General features: G+C 34.2%; 1 long non-coding RNA gene across 1 annotated transcript; it reads right to left on the bottom strand.

The window, feature by feature from the left end:
• Positions 1–12,028: 12,028 nt before the first annotated feature.
• Positions 12,029–13,121, bottom strand: LOC116416610. The gene is made up of 2 exons (XR_004226955.1): positions 12,934–13,121; positions 12,029–12,835 (listed from the first exon to the last, which is right to left on the bottom strand). It is a non-coding gene; the product is annotated as an uncharacterized LOC116416610 (long non-coding RNA).
• Positions 13,122–13,762: the final 641 nt, after the last annotated feature.

Here is a 13,762-nt window from a genome sequence, read left to right as displayed (position 1 = left end):
GGTTAAACAAAAATAGTAAATTTCAGTTATATAATGTATACAAGGTGAGAGACAAAGATTTTAAATCTTAACACCTTTTAAAGTAATCGGTTTCATAAGCTGCAAAAAGAACTTATAGCTGAGTTAAGCAAAAGATCTATCTTTTCTCAATATTTCAACTTAAGGTGAGGTTCTGGTGAATTTTCTAACTTTTTTATATTATAGTCTCATTTTCTAAAACTTTGTACTTATATTCGGTATAAAAAAGAGAAAGATTTGTAAATTTTGAGCCATATATATAGTATATTTTTTAAGTTATTGCAATTAAATAGTTTAAAATTAGGCTTACTTGCAAAGGTCTCTTACGCACTCCTTTTTAATTAACACTCAAATTCTGAAGGCCAATGTTTGCATTTATTCAAAATTAAAATTTCATTAATAAAATTTAGTACGTGAAAAATCGGTTATTGGACAAGAAGTTCTACTAATTAATCTAAAAACTATTTTTCGACGTACTAAATTTTATTAATTTGCTTTTTTAAAAATCGGGTCACTATGAAATTTTATTCTCGAATAAATGCAAATATTGGCCGTAAGAATTTTGGTTTTAGTTGAAAAGCAGTGCACAAGAGACATTTGCAAGTAAGCCCAATTTTGAACTATTTTTTGCAATAATTTGAGTAATATATGGCTCAAAATTTACAAATCTTTCTTTTTTTTGTACCGAATATGAGTACAAAATATAAGAAAATGTGACTGCGATATAAAAAGTTAGAAAACTCACCAGAACCCCACCTTAATTAAAGTCTTTTTCTCCCGTAATTGTACGACATCGAAAATCCATTTTTTTTTTTGGTTTTCGATTTTTAGCTCAAAAACTAGTAGCCAAAATAGCTTAAAATTTGAACAGCAAATAGATATTATCGTTTTTTATCGTCATAAATTTTTTCAAAACGTTTGATAATTTAGTTTTCAAGTTAAAACAATTTTAATTTCGATTAGTTTTGGAGATATTAAATTTTTTTTTCAAAATCACATTATTATCATAGCTATTGAACGAAACGGTCAATCTGAAAAATTTTGCGGGAAAAGTAGACAATTTTATGCTCTTTTAGATACACTATTTTTAAATATTTTCTATAAATCATATCATCAAAAATGCAATAATATTTTGTCAAAAAACAAAAAATGTCTATAATATGGCCATCAAATGGTCAGAATCATATAAAAAAAATTTTCCCGAATTCAGAATCAGAAAAAATATATGCATGTCAAATTTTATTACGATCAGTCGGGTGGTTCCAGAATTATAACGGTATACATACATACACACACGCATGCACACATACACACACAGCCATCCGCATGGACATTTTCTTAAATCGCATGATTCGAACTCTAAACACCTCTGAATACGTTTCTATGAAGTTTTAGCAAAACTGAAAATTTTAATATTATAAAGCTTCCTCTAGGAGGAAGCAGAACATAAGTTTTAGCCTGGGTGGATTAAAATCTATTCAATACAAGCTGAGATACAGTTTTCATTTATACAAAGTACAAAGGGTAAGCAAACAAATTTTTGAACCTTAGTATCTTTGGACATAACTGCCAAAAAAAGGATCGTGATGTTATGTAGTGCTAACCAAATCCAAAAATTGAACTTGATCATTGCCTTTTACTCCAGTTATCGCGTCACTCATAATCATGTTAATTTTTAGGAAGGTTCAATATTTAGCTTTTGAGTTCAAACGATTTCAATTAATTGCGCTTTATGGTATATAATAAAAGAACGACGAACGATAATGTAAATTTTCCGCGGTAAAAAGATAAGTAATTTTATTTTCTTTAAGACACATATTAAGCAATTAACTTTTATCAGATTTTCCAATAACTTTATTAGAAAAAGCTGGAATCTTAAAACTGAAAAATCATTATAAAAAAACGCGGTTAAAAAATATATAAACGGAAAAAAGAAAAGAAAATGGAAGTAAATCAAAAAAAGAATACGTTTAAAGCACCAAAATAGTCTACACCAGGGACCCCAATTCTTAAATCAGCTTAGCAAGGTACCTCCAGTGTTCTAAAAAACATAATCACCGAAGTGAACGTGTACACTAAAGTCAAGACTAACGTCCACGATCCGATTAAAACTGGTCTCGCGAAGGCATTAGAGGAGCTGGAGAAGATAGAGAATAAAGGTGCGAATAAACAGTCAGGAGAGTTTGGCAGGTGTGTCCAGCGCGAGAAGCACGGGCACTAATTCGTCAACTCAGCAATAACAAAGGAAAAGTGACCGTTGCGATGCTAAAATCCGATTACATCGAAAAAATGGAACTACAATTGTCAGATAGAAATACATACACTGAAATAGCGGAAAATCCATTATCAAAAATCCAGAACAAAGTTAAAAAATTCATGAACAATTGGAACACTAACAGCTTTTTTGGGAAAAAATACAGTAAATTCAAATTCACACAAACAGACACCACCTTGCCAAAATGTTATGGACTACCTAAAATTTACAAAAAAGATATCGCTTTACGACCTATTATCTCTACAATCGGCTCACCTACGTATTTTTTATCGAAAAGCTTTCTTGAAATATTACAAAATAGCATCAAAAAACCTGACTCATACGTAGAAAAAAGCTATCATTTCATAGAAAAAATAAAAAATGTTGTAGTCCTACCAAACCACCGCTTAATCAGCCTCGATGTAAAATCACTCCATACCAACATTGACAAATCATTAGTCAAGAAGAGCATCGAAAAAAGATATATACAAATTGTACAAAAATCTGAAATACCTCTCAATCAAATCTTGTTGGCTTGTGATTTACTTATGGAGAATACGTTCTTTCAATTCAATGGCAAATTTTTCAAACAGCTATTTGGCACACCAATGGGCTCTCCGATCTCGGGTTTCTTTGCTGACATTGTCATAGATAATCTCGAAACGGATTGCCTATCTAAACTATTGTTCAAACCAACATTCTTTTATCGATATGTCGACGACATTATTACATGTGTGCCGAATGACAAAGTCGACGAAATTTTAAAAACATTTAATTCTTACAACAATAGATTACAATTTACTCACGAGACTGAGATCTATAACTCCATAAATTTTCTAGATGTTCTATTGATTAAAGACAATGATAAAATAGTAACTGATTATCACAACATCCTATGTCTTAACAAATCTATGTATGAATGCAAGCATCGTAAGCGTTCCTCTGTAATTCTGTGGCAAAAAGTCAAGGCCATGATAGCGCAAGAAAATGGACCTGCAGCGACGAGGCCAAGCGGCAGAATCGCGGAAGGCGTTGATGCCGTGGTTTGGGAATATAATTAGATCGAAGCAATTTGGTTAGCTTTGGAAACTCTTAGCTAAAATGAATAATCTCGACATATACAGTATATCGGTAATTTTTGGTTAATTTGAAATAGTGATCGACTTGCTGTGGTTCACGGGGGAGAATTGTTCAGAAATTGAAATATAGTCAGATAAATGCAAATAAAATTTGGAAAAAACGGATCAAAAGTAAATGATTAGGCAAAGTAATGAATTTTAAATCAATCAAATGTAGTTCAAATGCCAAAATCTTTAAAAATAATATTAGGGAATTCAGTTGTATACAGTTATGCTTTTGTATTCGTCCAGTCAAGCGGATAAGGAAATTATTAAATTTTGAATCGGTAGAAATAGTTTATCACGTACACAGTAAGTTTGAGATACAAAAGAAAAAGTCTTGTTAACTAATAATTAATCGCAGTAGGCCTTTGAGGTGCTGCGATTCGATTAATAGAAAATTAGATGCACAGGGTTTTACACCGTAGGCTTTTGAGACGTTGCGAGTCATTTGATCTGAATATCATTTGGTTAGTTTAGCACATTAAATTTAATGTCCATTAGCGAGGTTATTCAAAATAAAATGGCTCAATACCTTTTGGGAAATTTATTTGGTTTGGCAGAAGTTTACCTACTGCCTCAACTCGGATAGTTGTCTCGTTAATGGATTAAAGCCCGGATAAAGTGACCAAGACTCGGTACTGGGTTAGATGATTTTGCTTTTTGAATTTTGGAAGAATTTATGCGATCAGTCACAATACTAGTGACGCTCTTGCTATGCGAAGGAGCTTGCGAGCGTAGAAAGCCATTCAAATGTTGACGCCAAGGGATCGGAGCGGGTAGAGCGTCATCGTGGTGCCCCGATTTTGCAACGTGTTGTAGATTAGCAGTTTAAATAAGTCTTCAAAGTTATATGTCATTGATTGATAAAAGCACAAGGAAAGTGTTAGATACTTCTTGATTACGAATACGAAAAGCACGGCCGTATAAGTAACTGAAAAGTGTCCGATGTCTTTTTCCCTTACCAAGTTTTGCACGGTTTCCTCGGAGGCATAGAGCAAATGCCAGGAATTATGTGTTTTGAGTCCGTGCTTAATGCTCAAAATTACAGGCAGCACTTTCTAAGTTATTAATTATAATATTTATATGAATAAAATCCACGTAAGGGAGGGTCGCGGCCGTGACGAGGGGGAGTGGGTGGAGAGAGAACGAGAGAGTGCTTGCTCGTTTTTGGAAATCGGTACAAATAGGCGCGCGCGCGTCGGCCGAGCTCCCATAGCGCAGAACCGTCTTGATGGTTCTGTGGCTTATAGCCCCCAGCTAAGGGTGATTTTGTCACCCTGAGGTTGTATCCGACCCCGAAGGGAGCTTGATTCACGGTTCTGAGGGTCCCACGTTGCACGGAAAAGTCGAAAGGCGGGCCGTGGCACGTTCTTAGCTGAGGAGCGAGGCGACGTAGCGGCGACCTTTTATGTGACTCTGAATTATAGCGATGGAGGTTCTAGGTTCAAGCGATAAGTTCTTTCTCCCTCCGCGATTCCTCGGCTCTTATCGGCAATGGATTAGGCGATAATTATAATCATAATCTAGGAGCAGCGACGCGGCGATAGATCCAGAGCGAAAGAGATTAATGATTATATGATTGTAGATTCATTTATCTTCTACGCAATGTACCTTAATTGAAAGATTTAAAGGTGATCGGAATATTCTCGTTTAGCTGCGATCCAAACTCAAAGTAGCGTGTAAGGTGTATTCGAAGAAGGAACGTATGGGTGTATAATTTAATCATTTAGAAAGGTTCTGCAACTGCAAAGATCGTAAATATGAAATGCAGTATAGTATTATGAATGCGAGAGATTTGTTGGTAGCTAAGATCCAGTATAAATATCATCGATTAATTGTTGTAATGTAACACATGTCAAGATATATTAGATTTGTAATTTAACGAAAAGTGTAGCTTTGCGAAAGATGAATATAAGTCGATTGAGAAGTTAAAGGTACAAAATAAACATGTTTTGTACGAGGGGGAGTGTTGTTACGGATAGAATCTTATACATATACGAAAGTTGCCTGTTTTACCGAGTCGATCGCGGAGAGAGCGAGATGAAACAAATGATGTAATATAAGCAATGCGCTCGGCTTTCTTCGCCTTTCCTCGGCCGTCATTGATGACGTTTTCGGCAGCGATTAATGCTCGTAGCGACAGTTACCGGCGACCACTCGCGAGAGAAGGAGGTCAAGCGTCGACCTTTTCTGATTATTCTCAGTAATAAAGTATGGTTTTATAACATTAACAGTTTTCACTGGTTATTGCTAAATCTTACCTTCGTCTTGCCCATAACAGTATAAATTGAAATTTTTTTTTATTTACTTTTATATTAATTGATAACTATATCTTAATCCCTAGCGAAAAATAAAAATAAAAACAACTGAAGAAAAAAGTTATAAATTGCAGAAAAATGTCGGAATTAAGACACGGACAACGGTAATTTTTTGTTGTCTTAAGTTTTATTTAGTTAGCTAGATTCTTCAGTTAGATTTTTTTTCTGGTATCAAATTTCACGATTTTGGAAATAAATAAAAAAATAAATAAAACAGATAATAACTATTAATAAGTGAATACAACAGTTTTTTCAGAGTTCAAAACAGTTTTCTTCATTTTATAATTGTTGTCTTTACATTCACTAGTTTTTTCCCAATCAAAACAGCTATCTTCGGATTCCTACACATTTTTCTTAACTTTTCAAATAACGCCTTTAATAACATAATAGAATCGAATTAACGTAACTGTTGAAAACAGTTAAAATCTGGTACCATCCGTAAAAAAGAAAAAAAACAACTAATAATAACTGTAAATAACTGTTATCTTTGTCTCAAATGCGACATTCTTCTACTAAAAATTTCTGTTTTGTTCAGTTATATTGGAGTAGAGAATATCCGTGTAGGAAAATTTGTTTGTGTAGAGTTTGTTCGATGTCAGTAAACTTATTTGCAGCATCCTTTTTATCTTGACCAAATCTCCAGATTACATTTTGTGATATGCATAAAACCATACAACATTCGTCATTTCATATTGTCAAATAGATTGCTAAAAAGAAAAAACAGCATATGTACACAAATGATTATTCGCAGCATCCGTTTCATCTGGACCAATCTTAAAAAAATCTTCATTCATCCTTGTGTATACATATATCATGTGTATACACATATATGTCGTAATATATGTCAAAAATATAAAAAAAATACATTAATTACATCTATTTTTTAAAATTGTTTTCACAGCTTCCAATTTACCTGGACCAAATCTTGAAAATCTATTTTCAGTAGGATCGTATATTTTTATCATATGTTACTGTCTATAAGATTAAATAGTTTTTTTTATAAAATACATCAAGTTTTGTGAAATAAATGCAAAAAAAAATCCGGATGGACGGACGGACAGACATTTTTTAAGTTCCTGTATTGCTAAAAACTAATTGAAATTCGATAGATTTGAGATTTTTCTAAATGATTTACGTTCAAAGCACCTATATAATATAAAATGAATTTAATTTTCTTTTTTACGAGTTTTGGAGGGTTTTAACAAAATAAACTAAAAATAATTTTTTTAATTGTTATCACAGCTTCTAATCTAGCTGGACCAAATCTTGAAAATGTTTTTTGGTAAAAATGTACATTTTTATCATATGTACTTGTCTATACTATTAATTATATTTTTGTTTATAAAATACATCAAGTTTCATGGAATAAAGGCAAAAAAAAATCCGGTTCTTTTACTACTCAAAACTATGTTAAAGATATATTACACATTTTTTTCGGTAACCTGAGTGATTTAAGTTCAAAGAACATTTCTACCGTGAAATAAATTTAATTTTTTTACGTGTTTTGGAAGGTTTTTACAAAATCGTTTAAATATAAAATTTTAATATAGTGTAGACGATTTGTAAGAACGTTTCTTATACTTTCTTCTGACATTTCATATGCCAATGCTGCTATTTCTTGTGCCACGTTGAAGTGGCTAGCGTTGGGATTATCCATTCTCTTCTTTTATTATTCGCTTATGCGCAGTAGTAAATGAGGATAAGTTAAATAAAATCCGAAGAAATATGTAACATCTAAGAAATAAATAGAAAAAAGAAAAAATCTAATCGATTGTCTGGTGAAGAAAAATTCTCACTCCAATTTGTTTGCAAAAAAGGAAAGAAACAATTTTATAATGTTTTTATTTATTTTATAATGGACCTCTCAGTCTGTGATCGCCACCAAGTCTGTTGAACGAGAAAAAACAATTCTTGATTTTCCTAAATATCAAACCGCACAATGATTTAATTATTTATTTGAGCGATTCGCAGAAATAAAAGCTCCTCACTCTATTTTCTTTGTTGGAGTTTGCAGAGAAAATGTCTTTGCTTTCTAATGTCTCGACAAGAAAAAAACATTTAATATTTCTAGCATTCGGCAGGAAAAAAAAGTGAAATTTACTGTGCTGTTAATATTCTAACTTGGTTTACAACTGTCTAAAATAAAAAATAAAATATTCTAATCTCAGAATAGTAAATCAGCTCATACACGAATTCGCAATTGTTTAATCTTACAATATTCGAATAACAATTTTCCGCGAAAATGTTCCTGTGTAAGTCTACACTATCGCGACTACTCTCCGCGCTCGCAAGTATATCAGCTGTTCGCCAAACGGCTGCGCGACGTGAGCGAGTCGAGGGTTACTGTGCGTGTGACGTCACACAACAGGCTAAGTCGCCGGTGTCGCCTCTCGCCTTCAATTTTGGCTAGCGGAAGCCACGCTGCTCTACCGCTACTGGTGTGGTTGCTCGCGGTATTCTAAATAACGAACGATCTACTTGTTACGCCCACTGCAAGATCCGCTTTGAAATTCTGCGGCGTCAAAATAATAATTATAGCGCCACGAGCTAGACACACACCTCGACGACTCGGCGTGTTTAAAAGTGCGATCTCGAGTGCTCGCCGCAATGTCAACAATAACACTTGCGGCGAAGCTGTTTTCGCTTCGCTTTTAAACCGTCAATTTTAATTCAACCTAACTTTCTCGAATTTGTGTGCGTCGCTTTACTTCTCTTTGTTTCAGCGTCAAATAACCACGTGTTTCACTAAATAAAATCCGTACTTGAAAATACTGTAAAGACCGTACTAGATAGTAGGACGGGCTGCGCGAGCCTTACAAATAATTATTTATTCGCGAGAACTAACCTTCGGCTCGAGAGCCTGTTCTGTTACTAAAGTTACACGCGGACTGTGGAATTGAGGATGTCCCACGCTGCTAGACTGCGCGGACGTGTATTTTGCATGCGGACGATATTGTATCCTAGACAGCGTTTGGCGGACGTGTGAGTATCCGATGAACTTACGTTCGTTGCAGGCAAGTCGCTTGTGATACTTTGGTGTCCTACGGACTCTACGTTATGCTCGCTTAACTCGTTTCGTGTGTGGATGCTGATGGTTAGTCCACAATTAAAGTATTCTTACCTGCACAACGTGACTGCGAAGCTGATTCCAATTTATTTGTTCTGATTTAGGTTTAGTTATTATTATCAATTTAGTACACAAGGGTTTTATTTATATTGATTGTTATGTTTTTATGGGCCCAGAGCACTTCGCAGACGTTCAGTTTACAGAGTTGACGGATTTTAGCTATATTTAGCTTAGGATGTTGTCGTTTTACAGTAGTATTTAGTAAGTTTAGTCTTATTTATTTATTAATTGTAAAATACCTATGATTTATCTTAACAACTTACTATTATTATAATCCTGCGCATTCTAGATGGTTCTAATCACCCTTCGTGGCAGATGCTGACTGTATTATCTACACGCGTTCACGTGGCAATTTAAAACAGGGATGGTCAATTGCTCTTGCCAACGCCGGAGATTCCACTCGATGGACCTTAGCTTGTTCTTCTCTCTGTGGCACTGATCTGTATTCAAAGGGCTCTCCAGTGTATGCTATGCCAAGGGACGGATTTAGCACGCTCCCAAGGTATTGGACTGATTTATCACGCTCCAAACACTAACACTAGCAAACACCGCCGCTTCACCTTAGAATCAGTTGTAGTCGCCAGTGAGTAATTCACTACGCAAAAAGGCACTGCGTGGATCGGCTCCGGGGTTTTTAATGTCTCGGTACCGATTCACGCAGTTATGAAATTTAGATGACAAAGATCGTGGTAGTCAAATCAGCATTCGCCACAAAGGATCGACGCGTACGCCTTGTAGTCGTCTTTCACGCACACGAGGAGTGCTGACACAGAGATTAGAGTACTCGCTCCGATTTTCGGCGCTCAGTTGTGTAATGTCGCAGTCGGATGCACCTACGATCCGTATGCACTCTCTACGTGCTCACACGGTTGCCGGTTCGCAGGATGTATAAATATATAATTTAAGAGTATAAACGTGGGGCATTACAATACAAAAGGGCCACTTATGTGTGGGTGCCAATATAACGTGTTCTAGCTATCCAACTGGGTAGACGTTTGTTTTCGTCACCAGACCGTGCTAACTATTCCGATAATCTTCGATTTTCCTCCCCCAGGTTTCCCTAGCTAGTTGGGCAAAAAGCTGGCTAAGAATTATCCCCAACTTGTCGAGGCCAAGAGGAAATTAATGCAGGTCGTCGAAACCGCCAAACAACGCCAACACTATTATTGTTGACATTGCGGCGAGCACTCGGGATCGCACTTTTAAATACGCCGAGTCGTCGAGGTGTGTGTCTAGCTCGTGGCGCTACAATTATTATTTTGACGCCGCAGAATTTCAAAGCAGATCTTGCCAGTGGTTGACATGCAGTGAGCGTATCAAGTAGATTGTTCGTTATTTAGAATACCGCGAGCAACCACACCAGTAGCGGTAGAGCAGCGTGGCTTCCGCTAGCCAAAATTAAAGGCGAGACGCCGGCGACCTAGCCTACTGTGTGAAGTCACACGCACAGTAGCTGCCGACTCGCTCACGGCGCGAAGCCATTCGGCGAACAGCTGATATACTTGCGAGCGCGCAGTATAGTCGCGATAGTGTAGACTTACACAGGAACACTTTCGTGGAAAATTGTTATTCGAATATTGTAAGATTAAACAATTGCGAATTCGTGTATGAGCTGATTTACTATTCTGAGATTAGAATATTTTATTTTTTATTTTAGACAGTTGTAAACCAAGTTAGAATATTAACAGCACAGTAAATTTCACTTTTTTTTCCTGCCGAATGCTAGAAATATTAAATGTTTTTTTCTTGTCGAGACAATAGAAAGCAAAGACATTTTCTCTGCAAACTCCAACAAAGAAAATAGAGTGAGGAGCTTTCATTTCTGCAGATCGCTCAAATAAATAATTAAATCATTATGCGGTTTGATATTTAGGAAAATCAAGAACTGTTTTTTTCTCGTTCTCTCTGATTTACTTGCTTAGGCTGCACAAAGTCAAGTACAGACTTGGTGGCGATCGCAGACTGAGTGGTCTATTATAAAATAAATAAATACAATAAAAGATTGTTTCTTTCCTTTTTTGCAAACAAATTGAAGTGAGAATTTTTCTTCACCAGACAATCGATTAGATTTTTTCCTATTTCTATTTATTTGTAAGATATTACATATTTCTTCGGATTTCATTTAACTTATCCTCATTTACTACTGCGCATAAGCGAATAATAAAAGAAGAGAATGGATAATCCCAACGCTAGCCACTTCAACGTGGCACAAGAAATAGCAGCATGGGCATATGAAATGTCAGAAGAAAGTATAAGAAACGTTCTTACAAATCGTCTACACTATATTAAAATTTTATATTTAAACGATTTTGTAAAAACCTTCCAAAACACGTAAAAAATAATAAATTTATTTCACGGTAGAAATATTCTTTGAACTTAAATCACTCAGGTTACCGAAAAAAATGTGTAATATATCTTTAACATAGTTTTGAGTAGTAAAAGAACCGGATTTTTTTTTTTGCATTTATTCCATGAAACTTGATGTATTTGCGAATAATCATTTGTGTACATATGCTGTTTTTTCTTTTAAGCAATCTATTTGATAATATGAAATAACGAATGATCTATGTATTCATGCATATCATAAGATATAATCAGTCGATTCGGTCCAGATAAAAGGGATGCTGCAATTAAATATTTGTGCAGATATGATCATTTTTTTTAGAGCTTTGTGTTTGTGAATATGAAATGACGAATGTTGTATGTATTCATACACATTACAAGATGTAATCTGCAGATTTGATTCAAATGAAAAGGATGCCGCAAACAATTATTTGTGTCGATATGCTGTTTTTTTAAAGCCATTTATTTGTAAACTTAGACATAATTACCTTTATTCTGATGGTTTTTGAGTTTCTATATACCTCTATTATACCTACGTATAGTAGGGAGTCCATAATTCACTGACCCTAAGATTCCAAAGAAACGAATGGACCAAATCAGCTCAAACACTAGGATATTGTTTAAAAGTACAGTAGTTATGGTATGAATAAGAAGATTTGGTTTAAATTTAAGCGTACGTGAACGTACGCGAATGAACGTAAATGTCCGCGAACATACACAATTATACATGTTTGTACATAATTGTAAAGAAAAGTAATATTTCTTAATTTTCTGATTTTTATATATAGAAGTACACAAGGGAATTTTTAATGACTCGCGGGAGATATTTTATTTATATTAAATGTTCTATAAAAAATATTCATTTATTAAATAATTATATCTTAAGTTAGTTTACATATTTAGTAAGCATTGCTTTATTAAGGGAACTTATAATATTTAAAAAATGATTTGTTTAAATTAAATTATTAAACTAGCGCGCTACACGCGGCCCAACGACCGCTGTGGCTTGCCTGCCTGGCATAGCTTTGCGATGCGTTTGCATATTCGCACGCTTGCGTTTTGCATATAAGGCACGACCGAACGGTGCTTCGCCCGGATTCCCATGGTGCTCGCACTACGCGCTCGCACCGTACGAATGTCGGTTTTGTTAATAAGTTGCTCTAGTAACCAATTCGTATACTAAAGGTTTATGATTATTTAAGGATTTATAATAAAGTTACAATTTGTACAAATAAATGTTTTGATTTTGATCGATATAAAATATATATAAATATATATAATACATTGATAACGGTTTCTGGTATCTAGAATCTATTCGGCTAACGCAATTATACTCTTTGTATGAAAACTCTGGTAAGAGGAGTCAATATTTGGTCCAGAAACCTGCACTTTAACTTGAACTTAACTTGAAACTTGCATTGTATACTGAAAATCGAACCAGAAACCTGTGGTTTGCAAATTTATAATTAATAAGAATTGATAGCATTTGTAAAATTCAATCAATGTAACAACTTTGGATGTTTCTTATCTTTAATGTGTTGTACTGTATGGTAACAGCATGGGATTTGAAGTTGTTTTTTGTTGCATTTACCCCAAAGGTGGGAATAAAAATTGTGATGCATTACATTAATCGATCTTTCAATATTTGGTAACTCTGTAAGCAGACAGAAAATTCAAATTGATTGATATTATTTGACGATGTTTATGACATGTTGTTTGATAATATTGATAGAGAAGTAATGGATCGCATACCTTATTTATAGTTTGGTGAAGTTCAGTAATATAAGTATTTTTATCTCTTCATTGTTCGAAGCCCGATGGTGAAAGTTGCAAAGTACAGAAGATTCTTCGTAATATTGCCTTGTGGGTTGGATTCAAATTGATCGTTTATTTTCCTGTTTGATTTAATAATGTGATCTATATAGAGAAAAAAAAACATTTTTAGATTTAAAACAAAAACAATTTTTTTCATGCAATTTATTTCAAGCCATTCACTTATTATTTATGGTGATAGTACGTCTTGTACAAAACATTTATTGAAAACGTATTATTTGAGGGTTTTCAAATTAATTAAGATAGTACGATGATGTCAAATAAGTATTGGATGAAATAAATTAAATAAATTAAATAAGTCAATAAATCATCAAATAAAATTCATTGTTTCACGTTTTAAATTAATGCTTCGATGGGTCTTCCATTAGTAATTTTTTTTTATTGCATAATTTAAAATAAACGGATTCATCTCAATATTTTGACAGTACGGCTTGGTTGTAAGCACAAAATCAGTTTATTTATCATACTACTGAAAAATAAATTTCTATGAAATAAAGGAGTAATTTGTTTGGAATCTTCAATGAACCTTGAATGAAGCTTTATGGCTTTTGTGATCATTTAGTATTTTGTCATACTGCTTCCTCCTAGAGAAAGCTTTGTAATAGTAAAATTTTGACTTCTAAACTTCTAAAAAATACTTTTTGGTGTGTTAGAAGTTAAAATCCAGTGCTTTAGAAAATGTCCGTATAGATGCTTGTGTGTGTATGTGTGTATGTATACTGTAATATTTCTGGAACTACTCCATCAA

Source organism: Nasonia vitripennis, assembly GCF_009193385.2.
Source record: "Nasonia vitripennis strain AsymCx chromosome 2 unlocalized genomic scaffold, Nvit_psr_1.1 chr2_random0012, whole genome shotgun sequence".
Lineage (NCBI taxonomy): Eukaryota > Metazoa > Arthropoda > Insecta > Hymenoptera > Pteromalidae > Nasonia > Nasonia vitripennis.
This window is presented reverse-complemented; position numbering and strand designations above follow the sequence as displayed.